Source organism: Cavia porcellus, unplaced genomic scaffold (genome assembly GCF_034190915.1).
Source record: "Cavia porcellus strain 051 isolate PalLab524CR breed Dunkin Hartley unplaced genomic scaffold, mCavPor4.1 scaffold_9, whole genome shotgun sequence".
Lineage (NCBI taxonomy): Eukaryota > Metazoa > Chordata > Mammalia > Rodentia > Caviidae > Cavia > Cavia porcellus.
Genome location: NW_026947492.1, coordinates 94578332 through 94599849, shown reverse-complemented (window position 1 = coordinate 94599849; position 21518 = coordinate 94578332).

Here is a 21518-nt window from a genome sequence, read left to right as displayed (position 1 = left end):
CAGGAAATAGAATTCCTGAAGTAGAACACAGGAATTACGATTCAGGAAATAGAATTTAGGAAGCACAACACAGGAAGTAGGAGTCAGGAAATAAAACTCTGGAAGCAGAACACAGGAAGTAGGATTCAGGAAATAAGACTAATGATAGAAAAGACAGGAAGTTGGATTCGGGAAAGAGAAATACAGAAGTACAACTTGAGAAGTAAGTTTCATTAAATAGAACTCCTTCCTGAGTTCTATTGAAGGACAACACAGGAAGAAGGATTCAGGAAATAGAACTCAGGAAGCAGAACACAGGAAGTAGGATTCACGAAATAGTCCTCATGAAGGAGAGAACAGGAAGTTGGATGCAGGAAACACAACTCAGGAAATAGAACACAGGAAGTAGGATTCCGGAAATAGAATTCTGGAAGGAGAACACAGGAAGTAGAATTTAGGAAATAGAATTCCGGAAGTACAACACAGGAAGTAGGATTCAGGAAATAGATCTGAGGAAGTAGAACACAAGAATAAAATTCAGGAAAGATAACTCAGGGAGTAGGTCACAGGAAGTAGGATTCAGGAAGTAGAACTTAGGAAGTAGAACACAGGATTCAGATTCAGAAAGAGAACTCAGGAAGCAGAACACAGGGAGTAGGATACAGGAAATAGAATTCCAGAAGTGGAACACAGGAAACAAGATTCAGAAAATAGAATGCCGGAGGTAGAACACATGAGGTAGTATTCAGGATATCGGTCTCATGAAGGAGAACACAGGAAGTAGGATTCAAGGAATAGAATTCAGGAAATAGAACACAGGAAATAGGATTCAGGAAATAGAACTCAGGAAGTAGAACACAGGATGTCAGATTCATGAAATAGGCCCTATGAAAGAGAGCACAGGAAGTTGGATTCAGGAAATCGAACTCAGGAAGTAGACCACACGAGAAAGCATTCAGGAAATAGGCCTCAAGAAGGAGAACACAGGAAGTAGGATTCAGGGAATACAATTACGGAAGTAGAACACAGCAAGCAATATTCAGGAAATAGGCCTCATGAAGCAGAATCCAGGAGCTAGGATTCAGGATATAGAATTCCTCAAGTAGAACAAAGGAAGTAGGATTCAGGAAACAGAATTCCAGCAGTAGAACACAGGAAATAGGATTCAGGAAATAGAACTGAGGAACGAGAACACTGGAAGTAGGATTCAGGAAATAGAACTCAGGAAGTACAACGCAGGATGTAGTATTCTGCAAATAGGCCTCATGAAAGAAAGCACAGGAAGTTGGATTCAGGAAATAGAACTCAGGAAGTAGAACACAGGAAGTAGGATTCAGGAATGCAACATACGAAGCAGAAAACAGGAATTCAGATTCAGGAATAGAACTCAGGAAGCAGTACACAGGGAGTAGCTTTCAGGAAATAGAATTCCGGAAGTGGAACACAGGAATTAGGAGTCAGGAAATGGAACTCAGGATGTAGAACAAAAGACTAAGATTCAGCAAATAGAACTCAGGAAGGAGAACACAGGGAGTAGGATTCAGGCAATAGAATTCCAGAAGTCGAACACAGGAAGCAGGATTCAGGAAATAGAATTCCAGAAGTAGAACACAGGAATTACTACTCAGGAAATCGGCCTCATATAGAGAACACAGGAAGTAGGATTCAAGGAATAGAATTCCGGAAGTAGCAGACAGGAAATAGAACTCAGGAAGTAGAACACAGGAAGTAGCATTCAGAAAATAGAACTTAGGAAGTAGAACAGAGGAAGTAGGATTCAGGAAATAGAATTCCATATGTAGAAAACAGGAAGTAGGATTCAGGAAATAGGTCTCATTAAGGAGCACACAGGAAGTTGGATTCAGGAAGGGGAACTGAGAAAATAGAACACAGGAAGTAGAATTCAGGAAATAGAACTCAGGAAGTAGAACACAGGAAGTAAGATTCAGGAAATAGGTCTCATGAAGGAGAGCACAGGAAGTTGAATTCAGGAAATAGAACTCAGAAAGGAGAACACACGTAGTAGGATTCAGGAAGTAGAATTCCGGACAGGAATTAGGATTCAGAAAATAGAATTGCCTAAGTAGAACCCAAGAAGTAGTATTTAGCAAATAGGCCTCATGAAGGAGAACACAGGAAGTGGGATTCACAGAAAAGAATTCTGGAGGTAGAACAAGGGAAGTAGCATGCAGGGAACAGAATTCCGGAAGTAGTATTCAGGAAATAATCCTCATGAAGGAGAATATAAGAAGTAGGATTCAGGAAATAGAATTCCGGAAGCAGGAAACAGGAAGTAGTATTCAGAAAGTATTCATGAAGGACAGCACAGGAAGTAGGATTCATGGAATAGAATTACAGAAGTAAACACAAGAAGTAGGATTCAGGAAATAGAATTCCGGAAGTATGACACAGGAAGTAAGATTCAGGAAATAGCACTCAGGAAGGAGAACAGAGGAAGTATGATTCAGGAAATGGAATTCCGGTATTAGAGCACACGAATTCCGATTCAGCAAAAAGAATTCCGGAAGTACAACGTGGAATTAGGATTCACGAAATAGAACTCAGGAAGGAGAACACAGGAATTAACATTCAGGAAATAGAACTCAGGAAGGAGAACACAGGAAGTAGGATTCAGGAAACAGAATTCCAGAAGTAGAACACAGGAAGTAGTATTCAGGAATTAATCCTCATGAAGGGTAAAATAGGAAGTAGCATTCAGGGACAAGAAATCCCGAAGTAGAACACAGGAACAAGGATTCAGGAAATAGAATTCCGGAAGTACAACATAGGAAGTAAAATTCAGGAAATAGAATCCCGGAAGTAGATCTCAGCAAGTAGGATTGACAAAAGAGAATTGCAGAAGTACAACACTGGAATTCGGATTCACAAAATAGAACTCAGGAAGGAGAACACACGAATTAACATTCCGGAAATAGAACTCAGGAAGGAGAACACAGGAAGTAGGATTCAGGAAACAGAATTCCGGAAGAAGAACACAGGAAGTAGAATTCAGGAAATAGAAATCAGGAAGTAGAACACAGGAAATAGGATTCAGGAAAAAGAATTCCTGGATTACAACACAGGAAATAAAATTTAGGAAATAGAACTCCCAAAGGAGAACACACGAAGTAAGATTCAAGAAACGAAACTCAGAAAGGAGAACACAGGAATTAGGATTGAGGAAATAGAACTCAGGAAGTAGAACACAGGAAATAGGATTCAGGGAATACAATTCCAGAAGTAGAACACAGGAAGTAGGATTCTGTAAATAGATCTAAGCAAGTAGAACACAGGATGTAGGATACTGGAAATAGGCCTCATCAAAGAGGGCACAGGAAGTTGGATTGAGGAAATAGACCTCAGGAAGCACAACAAAGGAAGTAGGATTCAAGAAACAGAATTCTGGAATTAGCACACAGGAAGTAGGGTTTAGGAAATAGGATTCTGGAAGTAGAACACAGGAATTAGAATTCAGGAAATAGATCTTAGGAAGTAGAATACAGGAATTCATAATAAGAAATAGAACTCAGGAAGAGAACACAGGGAGAAGGATTCAGGAAATAGAATTCCGGAAGTATAACACAGGTAGCAAGATTCAGGAAATAGAATTCCGCAAGTAGAACACAGGAAGTAGTGTATAGGAAATAGGTCTCATGAAGGAGAACACAGGAAATAGGGTTCAGGGAATAGAATTCCGAAAGTAGAACACAGGAAATAGGTTTCAGGAAATAGATCTTATGGAGTAGAACTCAGGAAATAGAATTCAGGAAATAGAATTCCTGAAGTAGAACACAGGAATTACGATTCAGGAAATAGAATTTAGGAAGCACAACACAGGAAGTAGGAGTCAGGAAATAAAACTCTGGAAGCAGAACACAGGAAGTAGGATTCAGGAAATAAGACTAATGATAGAAAAGACAGGAAGTTGGATTCGGGAAAGAGAAATACAGAAGTACAACTTGAGAAGTAAGTTTCATTAAATAGAACTCCTTCCTGAGTTCTATTGAAGGACAACACAGGAAGAAGGATTCAGGAAATAGAACTCAGGAAGCAGAACACAGGAAGTAGGATTCACGAAATAGTCCTCATGAAGGAGAGAACAGGAAGTTGGATGCAGGAAACACAACTCAGGAAATAGAACACAGGAAGTAGGATTCCGGAAATAGAATTCTGGAAGGAGAACACAGGAAGTAGAATTTAGGAAATAGAATTCCGGAAGTACAACACAGGAAGTAGGATTCAGGAAATAGATCTGAGGAAGTAGAACACAAGAATAAAATTCAGGAAAGATAACTCAGGGAGTAGGTCACAGGAAGTAGGATTCAGGAAGTAGAACTTAGGAAGTAGAACACAGGATTCAGATTCAGAAAGAGAACTCAGGAAGCAGAACACAGGGAGTAGGATACAGGAAATAGAATTCCAGAAGTGGAACACAGGAAACAAGATTCAGAAAATAGAATGCCGGAGGTAGAACACATGAGGTAGTATTCAGGATATCGGTCTCATGAAGGAGAACACAGGAAGTAGGATTCAAGGAATAGAATTCAGGAAATAGAACACAGGAAATAGGATTCAGGAAATAGAACTCAGGAAGTAGAACACAGGATGTCAGATTCATAAAATAGGCCCTATGAAAGAGAGCACAGGAAGTTGGATTCAGGAAATCGAACTCAGGAAGTAGACCACACGAGAAAGCATTCAGGAAATAGGCCTCAAGAAGGAGAACACAGGAAGTAGGATTCAGGGAATACAATTACGGAAGTAGAACACAGCAAGCAATATTCAGGAAATAGGCCTCATGAAGCAGAATCCAGGAGCTAGGATTCAGGATATAGAATTCCTCAAGTAGAACAAAGGAAGTAGGATTCAGGAAACAGAATTCCAGCAGTAGAACACAGGAAATAGGATTCAGGAAATAGAACTGAGGAACGAGAACACTGGAAGTAGGATTCAGGAAATAGAACTCAGGAAGTACAACGCAGGATGTAGTATTCTGCAAATAGGCCTCATGAAAGAAAGCACAGGAAGTTGGATTCAGGAAATAGAACTCAGGAAGTAGAACACAGGAAGTAGGATTCAGGAATGCAACATAGGAAGCAGAAAACAGGAATTCAGATTCAGGAATAGAAATCAGGAAGCAGTACACAGGGAGTAGCTTTCAGGAAATAGAATTCCGGAAGTGGAACACAGGAATTAGCAGTCAGGAAATGGAACTCAGGATGTAGAACCAAAGACTAAGATTCAGCAAATAGAACTCAGGAAGGAGAACACAGGGAGTAGGATTCAGGCAATAGAATTCTAGAAGTCGAACACAGGAAGCAGGATTCAGGAAATAGAATTCCAGAAGTAGAACACAGGAATTACTACTCAGGAAATCGGCCTCATATAGAGAACACAGGAAGTAGGATTCAAGGAATAGAATTCCGGAAGTAGCAGACAGGAAATAGAACTCAGGAAGTAGAACACAGGAAGTAGCATTCAGAAAATAGAACTTAGGAAGTAGAACAGAGGAAGTAGGATTCAGGAAATAGAATTCCATATGTAGAAAACAGGAAGTAGGATTCAGGAAATAGGTCTCATTAAGGAGCACACAGGAAGTCGGATTCAGGAAAGAGAACTGAGAAAATAGAACACAGGAAGTAGAATTGAGGAAATAGAACTCAGGAAGTAGAACACAGGAAGTAAGATTCAGGAAATAGGTCTCATGAAGGAGAGCACAGGAAGTTGAATTCAGGAAATAGAACTCAGAAAGGAGAACACACGTAGTAGGATTCAGGAAGTAGAATTCCAGACAGGAATTAGGATTCAGAAAATAGAATTGCCTAAGTAGAACCCAAGAAGTAGTATTTAGCAAATAGGCCTCATGAAGTAGAACACAGGAAGTGGGATTCACAGAAAAGAATTCTGGAGGTAGAACAAGGGAAGTAGCATGCAGGGAACAGAATTCCGGAAGTAGTATTCAGGAAATAATCCTCATGAAGGAGAATATAAGAAGTAGGATTCAGGAAATAGAATTCCGGAAGCAGGAAACAGGAAGTAGTATTCAGAAAGTATTCATGAAGGACAGCACAGGAAGTAGGATTCATGGAATAGAATTACAGAAGTAGACACAAGAAGTAGGATTCAGGAAATAGAATTCCGGAAGTATGACACAGGAAGTAAGATTCAGGAAATAGCACTCAGGAAGGAGAACAGAGGAAGTATGATTCAGGAAATGGAATTCCGGTATTAGAGCACACGAATTCCGATTCAGCAAAAAGAATTCCGGAAGTACAACGTGGAATTAGGATTCACGAAATAGAACTCAGGAAGGAGAACACAGGAATTAACATTCAGGAAATAGAACTCAGGAAGGAGAACACAGGAAGTAGGATTCAGGAAACAGAATTCCAGAAGTAGAACACAGGAAGTAGTATTCAGGAATTAATCCTCATGAAGGGTAAAATAGGAAGTAGCATTCAGGGACAAGAAATCCCGAAGTAGAACACAGGAACAAGGATTCAGGAAATAGAATTCCGGAAGTACAACATAGGAAGTAAAATTCAGGAAATAGAATCCCGGAAGTAGATCTCAGCAAGTAGGATTGACAAAAGAGAATTGCAGAAGTACAACACTGGAATTCGGATTCACAAAATAGAACTCAGGAAGGAGAACACACGAATTAACATTCCGGAAATAGAACTCAGGAAGGAGAACACAGGAAGTAGGATTCAGGAAACAGAATTCCGGAAGAAGAACACAGGAAGTAGAATTCAGGAAATAGAACTCAGGAAGTAGAACACAGGAAATAGGATTCAGGAAAAAGAATTCCTGGATTACAACACAGGAAATAAAATTTAGGAAATAGAACTCCCAAAGGAGAACACACGAAGTAAGATTCAAGAAACGAAACTCAGGAAGGAGAACACAGGAATTAGGATTGAGGAAATAGAACTCAGGAAGTAGAACAAAGGAAGTAAGATTCAGGAAATAGGTCTCATGAAGGAGAGCACAGGAAGTTGAATTCAGGAAATAGAACTCAGAAAGGAGAACACACGTAGTAGGATTCAGGAAGTAGAATTCCGGACAGGAATTAGGATTCAGAAAATAGAATTGCCTAAGTAGAACCCAAGAAGTAGTATTTAGCAAATAGGCCTCATGAAGGAGAACACAGGAAGTGGGATTCACAGAAAAGAATTCTGGAGGTAGAACAAGGGAAGTAGCATGCAGGGAACAGAATTCCGGAAGTAGTATTCAGGAAATAATCCTCATGAAGGAGAATATAAGAAGTAGGATTCAGGAAATAGAATTCCGGAAGCAGGAAACAGGAAGTAGTATTCAGAAAGTATTCATGAAGGACAGCACAGGAAGTAGGATTCATGGAATAGAATTACAGAAGTAAACACAAGAAGTAGGATTCAGGAAATAGAATTCCGGAAGTATGACACAGGAAGTAAGATTCAGGAAATAGCACTCAGGAAGGAGAACAGAGGAAGTATGATTCAGGAAATGGAATTCCGGTATTAGAGCACACGAATTCCGATTCAGCAAAAAGAATTCCGGAAGTACAACGTGGAATTAGGATTCACGAAATAGAACTCAGGAAGGAGAACACAGGAAGTAGGATTCAGGAAACAGAATTCCAGAAGTAGAACACAGGAAGTAGTATTCAGGAATTAATCCTCATGAAGGGTAAAATAGGAAGTAGCATTCAGGGACAAGAAATCCCGAAGTAGAACACAGGAACAAGGATTCAGGAAATAGAATTCCGGAAGTACAACATAGGAAGTAAAATTCAGGAAATAGAATCCCGGAAGTAGATCTCAGCAAGTAGGATTGACAAAAGAGAATTGCAGAAGTACAACACTGGAATTCGGATTCACAAAATAGAACTCAGGAAGGAGAACACACGAATTAACATTCCGGAAATAGAACTCAGGAAGGAGAACACAGGAAGTAGGATTCAGGAAACAGAATTCCGGAAGAAGAACACAGGAAGTAGAATTCAGGAAATAGAACTCAGGAAGTAGAACACAGGAAATAGGATTCAGGAAAAAGAATTCCTGGATTACAACACAGGAAATAAAATTTAGGAAATAGAACTCCCAAAGGAGAACACAGGAAGTAAGATTCAAGAAACGAAACTCAGAAAGGAGAACACAGGAATTAGGATTGAGGAAATAGAACTCAGGAAGTAGAACACAGGAAATAGGATTCAGGGAATACAATTCCAGAAGTAGAACACAGGAAGTAGGATTCTGTAAATAGATCTAAGCAAGTAGAACACAGGATGTAGGATACTGGAAATAGGCCTCATCAAAGAGGGCACAGGAAGTTGGATTGAGGAAATAGACCTCAGGAAGCACAACAAAGGAAGTAGGATTCAAGAAACAGAATTCTGGAATTAGCACACAGGAAGTAGGGTTTAGGAAATAGGATTCTGGAAGTAGAACACAGGAATTAGAATTCAGGAAATAGATCTTAGGAAGTAGAATACAGGAATTCATAATAAGAAATAGAACTCAGGAAGAGAACACAGGGAGAAGGATTCAGGAAATAGAATTCCGGAAGTATAACACAGGTAGCAAGATTCAGGAAATAGAATTCCGCAAGTAGAACACAGGAAGTAGTGTATAGGAAATAGGTCTCATGAAGGAGAACACAGGAAATAGGGTTCAGGGAATAGAATTCCGAAAGTAGAACACAGGAAATAGGTTTCAGGAAATAGATCTTATGGAGTAGAACTCAGGAAATAGAATTCAGGAAATAGAATTCCTGAAGTAGAACACAGGAATTACGATTCAGGAAATAGAATTTAGGAAGCACAACACAGGAAGTAGGAGTCAGGAAATAAAACTCTGGAAGCAGAACACAGGAAGTAGGATTCAGGAAATAAGACTAATGATAGAAAAGACAGGAAGTTGGATTCGGGAAAGAGAAATACAGAAGTACAACTTGAGAAGTAAGTTTCATTAAATAGAACTCCTTCCTGAGTTCTATTGAAGGACAACACAGGAAGAAGGATTCAGGAAATAGAACTCAGGAAGCAGAACACAGGAAGTAGGATTCACGAAATAGTCCTCATGAAGGAGAGAACAGGAAGTTGGATGCAGGAAACACAACTCAGGAAATAGAACACAGGAAGTAGGATTCCGGAAATAGAATTCTGGAAGGAGAACACAGGAAGTAGAATTTAGGAAATAGAATTCCGGAAGTACAACACAGGAAGTAGGATTCAGGAAATAGATCTGAGGAAGTAGAACACAAGAATAAAATTCAGGAAAGATAACTCAGGGAGTAGGTCACAGGAAGTAGGATTCAGGAAGTAGAACTTAGGAAGTAGAACACAGGATTCAGATTCAGAAAGAGAACTCAGGAAGCAGAACACAGGGAGTAGGATACAGGAAATAGAATTCCAGAAGTGGAACACAGGAAACAAGATTCAGAAAATAGAATGCCGGAGGTAGAACACATGAGGTAGTATTCAGGATATCGGTCTCATGAAGGAGAACACAGGAAGTAGGATTCAAGGAATAGAATTCAGGAAATAGAACACAGGAAATAGGATTCAGGAAATAGAACTCAGGAAGTAGAACACAGGATGTCAGATTCATGAAATAGGCCCTATGAAAGAGAGCACAGGAAGTTGGATTCAGGAAATCGAACTCAGGAAGTAGACCACACGAGAAAGCATTCAGGAAATAGGCCTCAAGAAGGAGAACACAGGAAGTAGGATTCAGGGAATACAATTACGGAAGTAGAACACAGCAAGCAATATTCAGGAAATAGGCCTCATGAAGCAGAATCCAGGAGCTAGGATTCAGGATATAGAATTCCTCAAGTAGAACAAAGGAAGTAGGATTCAGGAAACAGAATTCCAGCAGTAGAACACAGGAAATAGGATTCAGGAAATAGAACTGAGGAACGAGAACACTGGAAGTAGGATTCAGGAAATAGAACTCAGGAAGTACAACGCAGGATGTAGTATTCTGCAAATAGGCCTCATGAAAGAAAGCACAGGAAGTTGGATTCAGGAAATAGAACTCAGGAAGTAGAACACAGGAAGTAGGATTCAGGAATGCAACATACGAAGCAGAAAACAGGAATTCAGATTCAGGAATAGAACTCAGGAAGCAGTACACAGGGAGTAGCTTTCAGGAAATAGAATTCCGGAAGTGGAACACAGGAATTAGGAGTCAGGAAATGGAACTCAGGATGTAGAACAAAAGACTAAGATTCAGCAAATAGAACTCAGGAAGGAGAACACAGGGAGTAGGATTCAGGCAATAGAATTCCAGAAGTCGAACACAGGAAGCAGGATTCAGGAAATAGAATTCCAGAAGTAGAACACAGGAATTACTACTCAGGAAATCGGCCTCATATAGAGAACACAGGAAGTAGGATTCAAGGAATAGAATTCCGGAAGTAGCAGACAGGAAATAGAACTCAGGAAGTAGAACACAGGAAGTAGCATTCAGAAAATAGAACTTAGGAAGTAGAACAGAGGAAGTAGGATTCAGGAAATAGAATTCCATATGTAGAAAACAGGAAGTAGGATTCAGGAAATAGGTCTCATTAAGGAGCACACAGGAAGTTGGATTCAGGAAGGGGAACTGAGAAAATAGAACACAGGAAGTAGAATTCAGGAAATAGAACTCAGGAAGTAGAACACAGGAAGTAAGATTCAGGAAATAGGTCTCATGAAGGAGAGCACAGGAAGTTGAATTCAGGAAATAGAACTCAGAAAGGAGAACACACGTAGTAGGATTCAGGAAGTAGAATTCCGGACAGGAATTAGGATTCAGAAAATAGAATTGCCTAAGTAGAACCCAAGAAGTAGTATTTAGCAAATAGGCCTCATGAAGGAGAACACAGGAAGTGGGATTCACAGAAAAGAATTCTGGAGGTAGAACAAGGGAAGTAGCATGCAGGGAACAGAATTCCGGAAGTAGTATTCAGGAAATAATCCTCATGAAGGAGAATATAAGAAGTAGGATTCAGGAAATAGAATTCCGGAAGCAGGAAACAGGAAGTAGTATTCAGAAAGTATTCATGAAGGACAGCACAGGAAGTAGGATTCATGGAATAGAATTACAGAAGTAAACACAAGAAGTAGGATTCAGGAAATAGAATTCCGGAAGTATGACACAGGAAGTAAGATTCAGGAAATAGCACTCAGGAAGGAGAACAGAGGAAGTATGATTCAGGAAATGGAATTCCGGTATTAGAGCACACGAATTCCGATTCAGCAAAAAGAATTCCGGAAGTACAACGTGGAATTAGGATTCACGAAATAGAACTCAGGAAGGAGAACACAGGAATTAACATTCAGGAAATAGAACTCAGGAAGGAGAACACAGGAAGTAGGATTCAGGAAACAGAATTCCAGAAGTAGAACACAGGAAGTAGTATTCAGTAATTAATCCTCATGAAGGGTAAAATAGGAAGTAGCATTCAGGGACAAGAAATCCCGAAGTAGAACACAGGAACAAGGATTCAGGAAATAGAATTCCGGAAGTACAACATAGGAAGTAAAATTCAGGAAATAGAATCCCGGAAGTAGATCTCAGCAAGTAGGATTGACAAAAGAGAATTGCAGAAGTACAACACTGGAATTCGGATTCACAAAATAGAACTCAGGAAGGAGAACACACGAATTAACATTCCGGAAATAGAACTCAGGAAGGAGAACACAGGAAGTAGGATTCAGGAAACAGAATTCCGGAAGAAGAACACAGGAAGTAGAATTCAGGAAATAGAACTCAGGAAGTAGAACACAGGAAATAGGATTCAGGAAAAAGAATTCCTGGATTACAACACAGGAAATAAAATTTAGGAAATAGAACTCCCAAAGGAGAACACAGCAAGTAAGATTCAAGAAACGAAACTCAGGAAGGAGAACACAGGAATAAGGATTGAGGAAATAGAACTCAGGAAGTAGAACACAGGAAGTAGGATTCAGGGAATACAATTCCAGAAGTAGAACACAGGAAGTAGGATTCTGTAAATAGATCTAAGCAAGTAGAACACAGGATGTAGGATACTGGAAATAGGCCTCATCAAAGAGGGCACAGGAAGTTGGATTGAGGAAATAGACCTCAGGAAGCACAACAAAGGAAGTAGGATTCAAGAAATAGAATTCTGGAATTAGCACACAGGAAGTAGGGTTTAGGAAATAGGATTCTGGAAGTAGAACACAGGAATTAGAATTCAGGAAATAGATCTTAGGAAGTAGAATACAGGAATTCAGAATAAGAAATAGAACTCAGGAAGAGAACACAGGGAGAAGGATTCAGGAAATAGAATTCCGGAAGTATAACACAGGTAGCAAGATTCAGGAAATAGAATTCCGCAAGTAGAACACAGGAAGTAGTGTATAGGAAATAGGTCTCATGAAGGAGAACACAGGAAATAGGGTTCAGGGAATAGAATTCCGAAAGTAGAACACAGGAAATAGGTTTCAGGAAATAGATCTTATGGAGTAGAACTCAGGAAATAGAATTCAGGAAATAGAATTCCTGAAGTAGAACACAGGAATTACGATTCAGGAAATAGAATTTAGGAAGCACAACACAGGAAGTAGGAGTCAGGAAATAAAACTCTGGAAACAGAACACAGGAAGTAGGATTCAGGAAATAGGACTAATGATAGAAAAGACAGGAAGTTGGATTCGGGAAAGAGAAATACAGAAGTACAACTTGAGAAGTAAGTTTCATTAAATAGAACTCCTTCCTGAGTTCTATTGAAGGACAACACAGGAAGAAGGATTCAGGAAATAGAACTCAGGAAGCAGAACACAGGAAGTAGGATTCACGAAATAGTCCTCATGAAGGAGAGAACAGGAAGTTGGATGCAGGAAACACAACTCAGGAAATAGAACACAGGAAGTAGGATTCCGGAAATAGAATTCTGGAAGGAGAACACAGGAAGTAGAATTTAGGAAATAGAATTCCGGAAGTACAACACAGGAAGTAGGATTCAGGAAATAGATCTGAGGAAGTAGAACACAAGAATAAAATTCAGGAAAGATAACTCAGGGAGTAGGTCACAGGAAGTAGGATTCAGGAAGTAGAACTTAGGAAGTAGAACACAGGATTCAGATTCAGAAAGAGAACTCAGGAAGCAGAACACAGGGAGTAGGATACAGGAAATAGAATTCCAGAAGTGGAACACAGGAAACAAGATTCAGAAAATAGAATGCCGGAGGTAGAACACATGAGGTAGTATTCAGGATATCGGTCTCATGAAGGAGAACACAGGAAGTAGGATTCAAGGAATAGAATTCAGGAAATAGAACACAGGAAATAGGATTCAGGAAATAGAACTCAGGAAGTAGAACACAGGATGTCAGATTCATGAAATAGGCCCTATGAAAGAGAGCACAGGAAGTTGGATTCAGGAAATCGAACTCAGGAAGTAGACCACACGAGAAAGCATTCAGGAAATAGGCCTCAAGAAGGAGAACACAGGAAGTAGGATTCAGGGAATACAATTACGGAAGTAGAACACAGCAAGCAATATTCAGGAAATAGGCCTCATGAAGCAGAATCCAGGAGCTAGGATTCAGGATATAGAATTCCTCAAGTAGAACAAAGGAAGTAGGATTCAGGAAACAGAATTCCAGCAGTAGAACACAGGAAATAGGATTCAGGAAATAGAACTGAGGAACGAGAACACTGGAAGTAGGATTCAGGAAATAGAACTCAGGAAGTACAACGCAGGATGTAGTATTCTGCAAATAGGCCTCATGAAAGAAAGCACAGGAAGTTGGATTCAGGAAATAGAACTCAGGAAGTAGAACACAGGAAGTAGGATTCAGGAATGCAACATACGAAGCAGAAAACAGGAATTCAGATTCAGGAATAGAACTCAGGAAGCAGTACACAGGGAGTAGCTTTCAGGAAATAGAATTCCGGAAGTGGAACACAGGAATTAGCAGTCAGGAAATGGAACTCAGGATGTAGAACAAAAGACTAAGATTCAGCAAATAGAACTCAGGAAGGAGAACACAGGGAGTAGGATTCAGGCAATAGAATTCTAGAAGTCGAACACAGGAAGCAGGATTCAGGAAATAGAATTCCAGAAGTAGAACACAGGAATTACTACTCAGGAAATCGGCCTCATATAGAGAACACAGGAAGTAGGATTCAAGGAATAGAATTCCGGAAGTAGCAGACAGGAAATAGAACTCAGGAAGTAGAACACAGGAAGTAGCATTCAGAAAATAGAACTTAGGAAGTAGAACAGAGGAAGTAGGATTCAGGAAATAGAATTCCATATGTAGAAAACAGGAAGTAGGATTCAGGAAATAGGTCTCATTAAGGAGCACACAGGAAGTTGGATTCAGGAAAGAGAACTGAGAAAATAGAACACAGGAAGTAGAATTCAGGAAATAGAACTCAGGAAGTAGAACACAGGAAGTAAGATTCAGGAAATAGGTCTCATGAAGGAGAGCACAGGAAGTTGAATTCAGGAAATAGAACTCAGAAAGGAGAACACACGTAGTAGGATTCAGGAAGTAGAATTCCGGACAGGAATTAGGATTCAGAAAATAGAATTGCCTAAGTAGAACCCAAGAAGTAGTATTTAGCAAATAGGCCTCATGAAGGAGAACACAGGAAGTGGGATTCACAGAAAAGAATTCTGGAGGTAGAACAAGGGAAGTAGCATGCAGGGAACAGAATTCCGGAAGTAGTATTCAGGAAATAATCCTCATGAAGGAGAATATAAGAAGTAGGATTCAGGAAATAGAATTCCGGAAGCAGGAAACAGGAAGTAGTATTCAGAAAGTATTCATGAAGGACAGCACAGGAAGTAGGATTCATGGAATAGAATTACAGAAGTAAACACAAGAAGTAGGATTCAGGAAATAGAATTCCGGAAGTATGACACAGGAAGTAAGATTCAGGAAATAGCACTCAGGAAGGAGAACAGAGGAAGTATGATTCAGGAAATGGAATTCCGGTATTAGAGCACACGAATTCCGATTCAGCAAAAAGAATTCCGGAAGTACAACGTGGAATTAGGATTCACGAAATAGAACTCAGGAAGGAGAACACAGGAAGTAGGATTCAGGAAACAGAATTCCAGAAGTAGAACACAGGAAGTAGTATTCAGGAATTAATCCTCATGAAGGGTAAAATAGGAAGTAGCATTCAGGGACAAGAAATCCCGAAGTAGAACACAGGAACAAGGATTCAGGAAATAGAATTCCGGAAGTACAACATAGGAAGTAAAATTCAGGAAATAGAATCCCGGAAGTAGATCTCAGCAAGTAGGATTGACAAAAGAGAATTGCAGAAGTACAACACTGGAATTCGGATTCACAAAATAGAACTCAGGAAGGAGAACACACGAATTAACATTCCGGAAATAGAACTCAGGAAGGAGAACACAGGAAGTAGGATTCAGGAAACAGAATTCCGGAAGAAGAACACAGGAAGTAGAATTCAGGAAATAGAACTCAGGAAGTAGAACACAGGAAATAGGATTCAGGAAAAAGAATTCCTGGATTACAACACAGGAAATAAAATTTAGGAAATAGAACTCCCAAAGGAGAACACAGGAAGTAAGATTCAAGAAACGAAACTCAGAAAGGAGAACACAGGAATTAGGATTGAGGAAATAGAACTCAGGAAGTAGAACACAGGAAATAGGATTCAGGGAATACAATTCCAGAAGTAGAACACAGGAAGTAGGATTCTGTAAATAGATCTAAGCAAGTAGAACACAGGATGTAGGATACTGGAAATAGGCCTCATCAAAGAGGGCACAGGAAGTTGGATTGAGGAAATAGACCTCAGGAAGCACAACAAAGGAAGTAGGATTCAAGAAACAGAATTCTGGAATTAGCACACAGGAAGTAGGGTTTAGGAAATAGGATTCTGGAAGTAGAACACAGGAATTAGAATTCAGGAAATAGATCTTAGGAAGTAGAATACAGGAATTCATAATAAGAAATAGAACTCAGGAAGAGAACACAGGGAGAAGGATTCAGGAAATAGAATTCCGGAAGTATAACACAGGTAGCAAGATTCAGGAAATAGAATTCCGCAAGTAGAACACAGGAAGTAGTGTATAGGAAATAGGTCTCATGAAGGAGAACACAGGAAATAGGGTTCAGGGAATAGAATTCCGAAAGTAGAACACAGGAAATAGGTTTCAGGAAATAGATCTTATGGAGTAGAACTCAGGAAATAGAATTCAGGAAATAGAATTCCTGAAGTAGAACACAGGAATTACGATTCAGGAAATAGAATTTAGGAAGCACAACACAGGAAGTAGGAGTCAGGAAATAAAACTCTGGAAGCAGAACACAGGAAGTAGGATTCAGGAAATAAGACTAATGATAGAAAAGACAGGAAGTTGGATTCGGGAAAGAGAAATACAGAAGTACAACTTGAGAAGTAAGTTTCATTAAATAGAACTCCTTCCTGAGTTCTATTGAAGGACAACACAGGAAGAAGGATTCAGGAAATAGAACTCAGGAAGCAGAACACAGGAAGTAGGATTCACGAAATAGTCCTCATGAAGGAGAGAACAGGAAGTTGGATGCAGGAAACACAACTCAGGAAATAGAACACAGGAAGTAGGATTCCGGAAATAGAATTCTGGAAGGAGAACACAGGAAGTAGAATTTAGGAAATAGAATTCCGGAAGTACAACACAGGAAGTAGGATTCAGGAAATAGATCTGAGGAAGTAGAACACAAGAATAAAATTCAGGAAAGATAACTCAGGGAGTAGGTCACAGGAAGTAGGATTCAGGAAGTAGAACTTAGGAAGTAGAACACAGGATTCAGATTCAGAAAGAGAACTCAGGAAGCAGAACACAGGGAGTAGGATACAGGAAATAGAATTCCAGAAGTGGAACACAGGAAACAAGATTCAGAAAATAGAATGCCGGAGGTAGAACACATGAAGTAGTATTCAGGAAATCGGTCTCATGAAGGAGAACACAGGAAGTAGGATTCAAGGAATAGAATTCAGGAAATAGAACACAGGAAATAGGATTCAGGAAATAGAACTCAGGAAGTAGAACACAGGATGTCAGATTCATGAAATAGGCCCTATGAAAGAGAGCACAGGAAGTTGGATTCAGGAAATCGAACTCAGGAAGTAGACCACACGAAAAAGCATTCAGGAAATAGGCCTCAAGAAGGAGAACACAGGAAGTAGGATTCAGCGAATACAATTACGGAAGTAGAACACAGCAAGCAATATTCAGGAAATAGGCCTCATGAAGCAGAATCCAGGAGCTAGGATTCAGGATATAGAATTCCTCAAGTAGAACAAAGGAAGTAGGATTCAGGAAACAGAATTCCAGCAGTAGAACACAGGAAATAGGATTCAGGAAATAGAACTGAGGAACGAGAACACTGGAAGTAGGATTCAGGAAATAGAACTCAGGAAGTACAACACAGGATGTAGTATTCTGCAAATAGGCCTCATGAAAGAAAGCACAGGAAGTTGGATTCAGGAAATAGAACTCAGGAAGTAGAACACAGGAAGTAGGATTCAGGAATACAACATAGGAAGCAGAAAACAGGAATTCAGATTCAGAAATAGAACTCAGGAAGCAGTACACAGGGAGTAGCTTTCAGGAAATAGAATTCCGGAAGTGGAACACAGGAATTAGGAGTCAGGAAATGGAACTCAGGATGTAGAACAAAAGACTAAGATTCAGCAAATAGAACTCAGGAAGGAGAACACAGGGAGTAGGATTCAGGCAATAGAATTCCAGAAGTCGAACACAGGAAGCAGGATTCAGGAAATAGAATTTCAGAAGTAGAACACAGGAATTACTACTCAGGAAATCGGCCTCATATAGAGAACACAGGAAGTAGGATTCAAGGAATAGAATTCCGGAAGTAGCAGACAGGAAATAGAACTCAGGAAGTAGAACACAGGAAGTAGCATTCAGAAAATAGAACTTAGGAAGTAGAACAGAGGAAGTAGGATTCAGGAAATAGAATTCCATATGTAGAAAACAGGAAGTAGGATTCAGGAAATAGGTCTCATTAAGGAGCACACAGGAATTTGGATTCAGGAAAGAGAACTGAGAAAATAGAACACAGGAAGTAGAATTCAGGAAATAGAACTCAGGAAGTAGAACACAGGAAGTAAGATTCAGGAAATAGGTCTCATGAAGGAGAGCACAGGAAGTTGAATTCAGGAAATAGAACTCATAAAGGAGAACACACGTAGTACGATTCAGGAAGTAGAATTCCGGACAGGAATTAGGATTCAGAAAATAGAATTGCCTAAGTAGAACCCAAGAAGTAGTATTTAGGAAATAGGCCTCATGAAGGAGAACACAGGAAGTGGGATTCACAGAAAAGAATTCTGGAGGTAGAACAAGGGAAGTAGCATTCAGGGAACAGAATTCCGGAAGTAGAACACAGGAAGTAGTATTCAGGAAATAATCCTCATGAAGGAGAATATAAGAAGTAGGATTCAGGAAAAAGAATTCCGGAAGCAGGAAACAGGAAGTAGTATTCAGAAAGTATTCATGAAGGACAACACAGGAAGTAGGACTCATGGAATAGAATTCCAGAAGTAAACACAAGAAGTAGGATTCAGGAAATAGAATTCCGGAAGTATGACACAGGAAGTAAGATTCAGGAAATAGCACTCAGGAAGGAGAACAGAGGAAGTATGATTCAGGAAATGGAATTCCGGTATTAGAGCACACGAATTCGGATTCAGGAAAAAGAATTTCGGAAGTACAACGTGGAATTAGGATTCACGAAATAGAACTCAGGAAGGAGAACACAGGAATTAACATTCAGGAAATAGAACTCAGGAAGGAGAACACAGGAAGTAGGATTCAGGAAACAGAATTCCAGAAGTAGAACACAGGAAGTAGAATTCAGGAATTAATCCTCATGAAGGGTAAAATAGGAAGTAGCATTCAGGGACAAGAAATCCCGAAGTAGAACACAGGAACAAGGATTCAGGAAATAGAATTCCGGAAGTATGACACAGGAAGTAAGATTCAGGAAATAGCACTCAGGAAGGAGAACAGAAGAAGTATGATTCAGGAAATGGAATTGTGGTATTAGAGCACATTAATTCGGATTCAGGAAAAAGAATTCTGGACGTACAACGTGGAATTAGGATTCACGAAATAGAACTCAGGAAGGAGAACACAGGAAGTAGCATTCAGGAAACAGGATTCCAGAAGTAGAACACAGGAAGTAGTATTCAGGAATTAATCCTCATGAAGGGTAAAATAGGAAGTAGCATTCAGGGACAAGAAATCCCGAAGTAGAACACAGGAACAAGGATTCAGGAAATAGAATTCCGGAAGTACAACATAGGAAGTAAAATTCAGGAAATAGAATCCCGGAAGTAGATCTCAGCAAGCAGGATTGACAAAAGAGAATTGCGGAAGTACAACAATGGAATTCGGATTCACAAAATAGAACTCAGGAAGGAGAACACAGGAATTAACATTCAGGAAATAGAACTCAGGAAGGAGAACACAGGAAGTAGGATTCAGGAAACAGAATTCCGGAAGAAGAACACAGGAAGTAGAATTCAGGAAATAGAACTCAGGAAGTAGAACACAGGAAATAGGATTCAGGAAAAAGAATTCCTGGATTACAACACAGGAAATAAAATTTAGGAAATAGAACTCCCAAAGGAGAACACAGCAAGTAAGATTCAAGAAACGAAACTCAGGAAGGAGAACACAGGAATTAGGATTGAGGAAATAGAACTCAGGAAGTAGAACACAGGAAGTAGGATTCAGGGAATACAATCCCAGAAGTAGAACACAGGAAGTAGGATTCTGTAAATAGATCTAAGCAAGTAGAACACAGGATGTAGGATACTGGAAATAGGCCTCATCAAAGAGGGCACAGGAAGTTGGATTGAGGAAATAGACCTCAGGAAGCACAACAAAGGAAGTAGGATTCAAGAAATAGAATTCTGGAATTAGCACACAGGAAGTAGGGTTTAGGAAATAGGATTCTGGAAGTAGAACACAGGAATTAGAATTCAGGAAATAGATCTTAGGAAGTAGAATACAGGAATTCAGAATAAGAAATAGAACTCAGGAAGAGAACACAGGGAGAAGGATTCAGGAAATAGAATTCCGGAAGTATAACACAGGTAGCAAGATTCAGGAAATAGAATTCCGCAAGTAGAACACAGGAAGTAGTGTATAGGAAATAGGTCTCATGAAGGAGAACACAGGAAATAGAGTTCAGGGAATAGAATTCCGAAAGTAGAACACAGGAAATAGGTTTCAGGAAATAGATCTTGTGGAGTAGAACTCAGGAAATAGAATTCAGGAAATAGAATTCCTGAAGTAGAACACAGGAATTACGATTCAGGAAATAGAATTTAGGAAGCACAACACAGGAAGTAGGAGTCAGGAAATAAAACTCTGGAAGCAGAACACAGGAAGTAGGATTCAGGAAATAGGACTAATGATAGAAAAGACAGGAAGTTGGATTCGGGAAAGAGAAATACAGAAGTACAACTTGAGAAGTAAGTTTCATTAAATAGAACTCCTTCCTGAGTTCTATTGAAGGACAACACAGGAAGAAGGATTCAGGAAATAGAACTCAGGAAGCAGAACACAGGAAGTAGGATTCACGAAATAGTCCTCATGAAGGAGAGAACAGGAAGTTGGATGCAGGAAACACAACTCAGGAAATAGAACACAGGAAGTAGGATTCCGGAAATAGAATTCTGGAAGGAGAACACAGGAAGTAGAATTTAGGAAATAGAATTCCGGAAGTACAACACAGGAAGTAGGATTCAGGAAATAGATCTGAGGAAGTAGAACACAAGAATAAAATTCAGGAAAGATAACTCAGGGAGTAGGTCACAGGAAGTAGGATTCAGGAAGTAGAACTTAGGAAGTAGAACACAGGATTCAGATTCAGAAAGAGAACTCAGGAAGCAGAACACAGGGAGTAGGATACAGGAAATAGAATTCCAGAAGTGGAACACAGGAAACAAGATTCAGAAAATAGAATGCCGGAGGTAGAACACATGAAGTAGTATTCAGGAAATCGGTCTCATGAAGGAGAACACAGGAAGTAGGATTCAAGGAATAGAATTCAGGAAATAGAACACAGGAAATAGGATTCAGGAAATAGAACTCAGGAAGTAGAACACAGGATGTCAGATTCATGAAATAGGCCCTATGAAAGAGAGCACAGGAAGTTGGATTCAGGAAATCGAACTCAGGAAGTAGACCACACGAGAAAGCATTCAGGAAATAGGCCTCAAGAAGGAGAACACAGGAAGTAGGATTCAGGGAATACAATTACGGAAGTAGAACACAGCAAGCAATATTCAGGAAATAGGCCTCATGAAGCAGAATCCAGGAGCTAGGATTCAGGATATAGAATTCCTCAAGTAGAACAAAGGAAGTAGGATTCAGGAAACAGAATTCCAGCAGTAGAACACAGGAAATAGGATTCAGGAAATAGAACTGAGGAACGAGAACACTGGAAGTAGGATTCAGGAAATAGAACTCAGGAAGTACAACGCAGGATGTAGTATTCTGCAAATAGGCCTCATGAAAGAAAGCACAGGAAG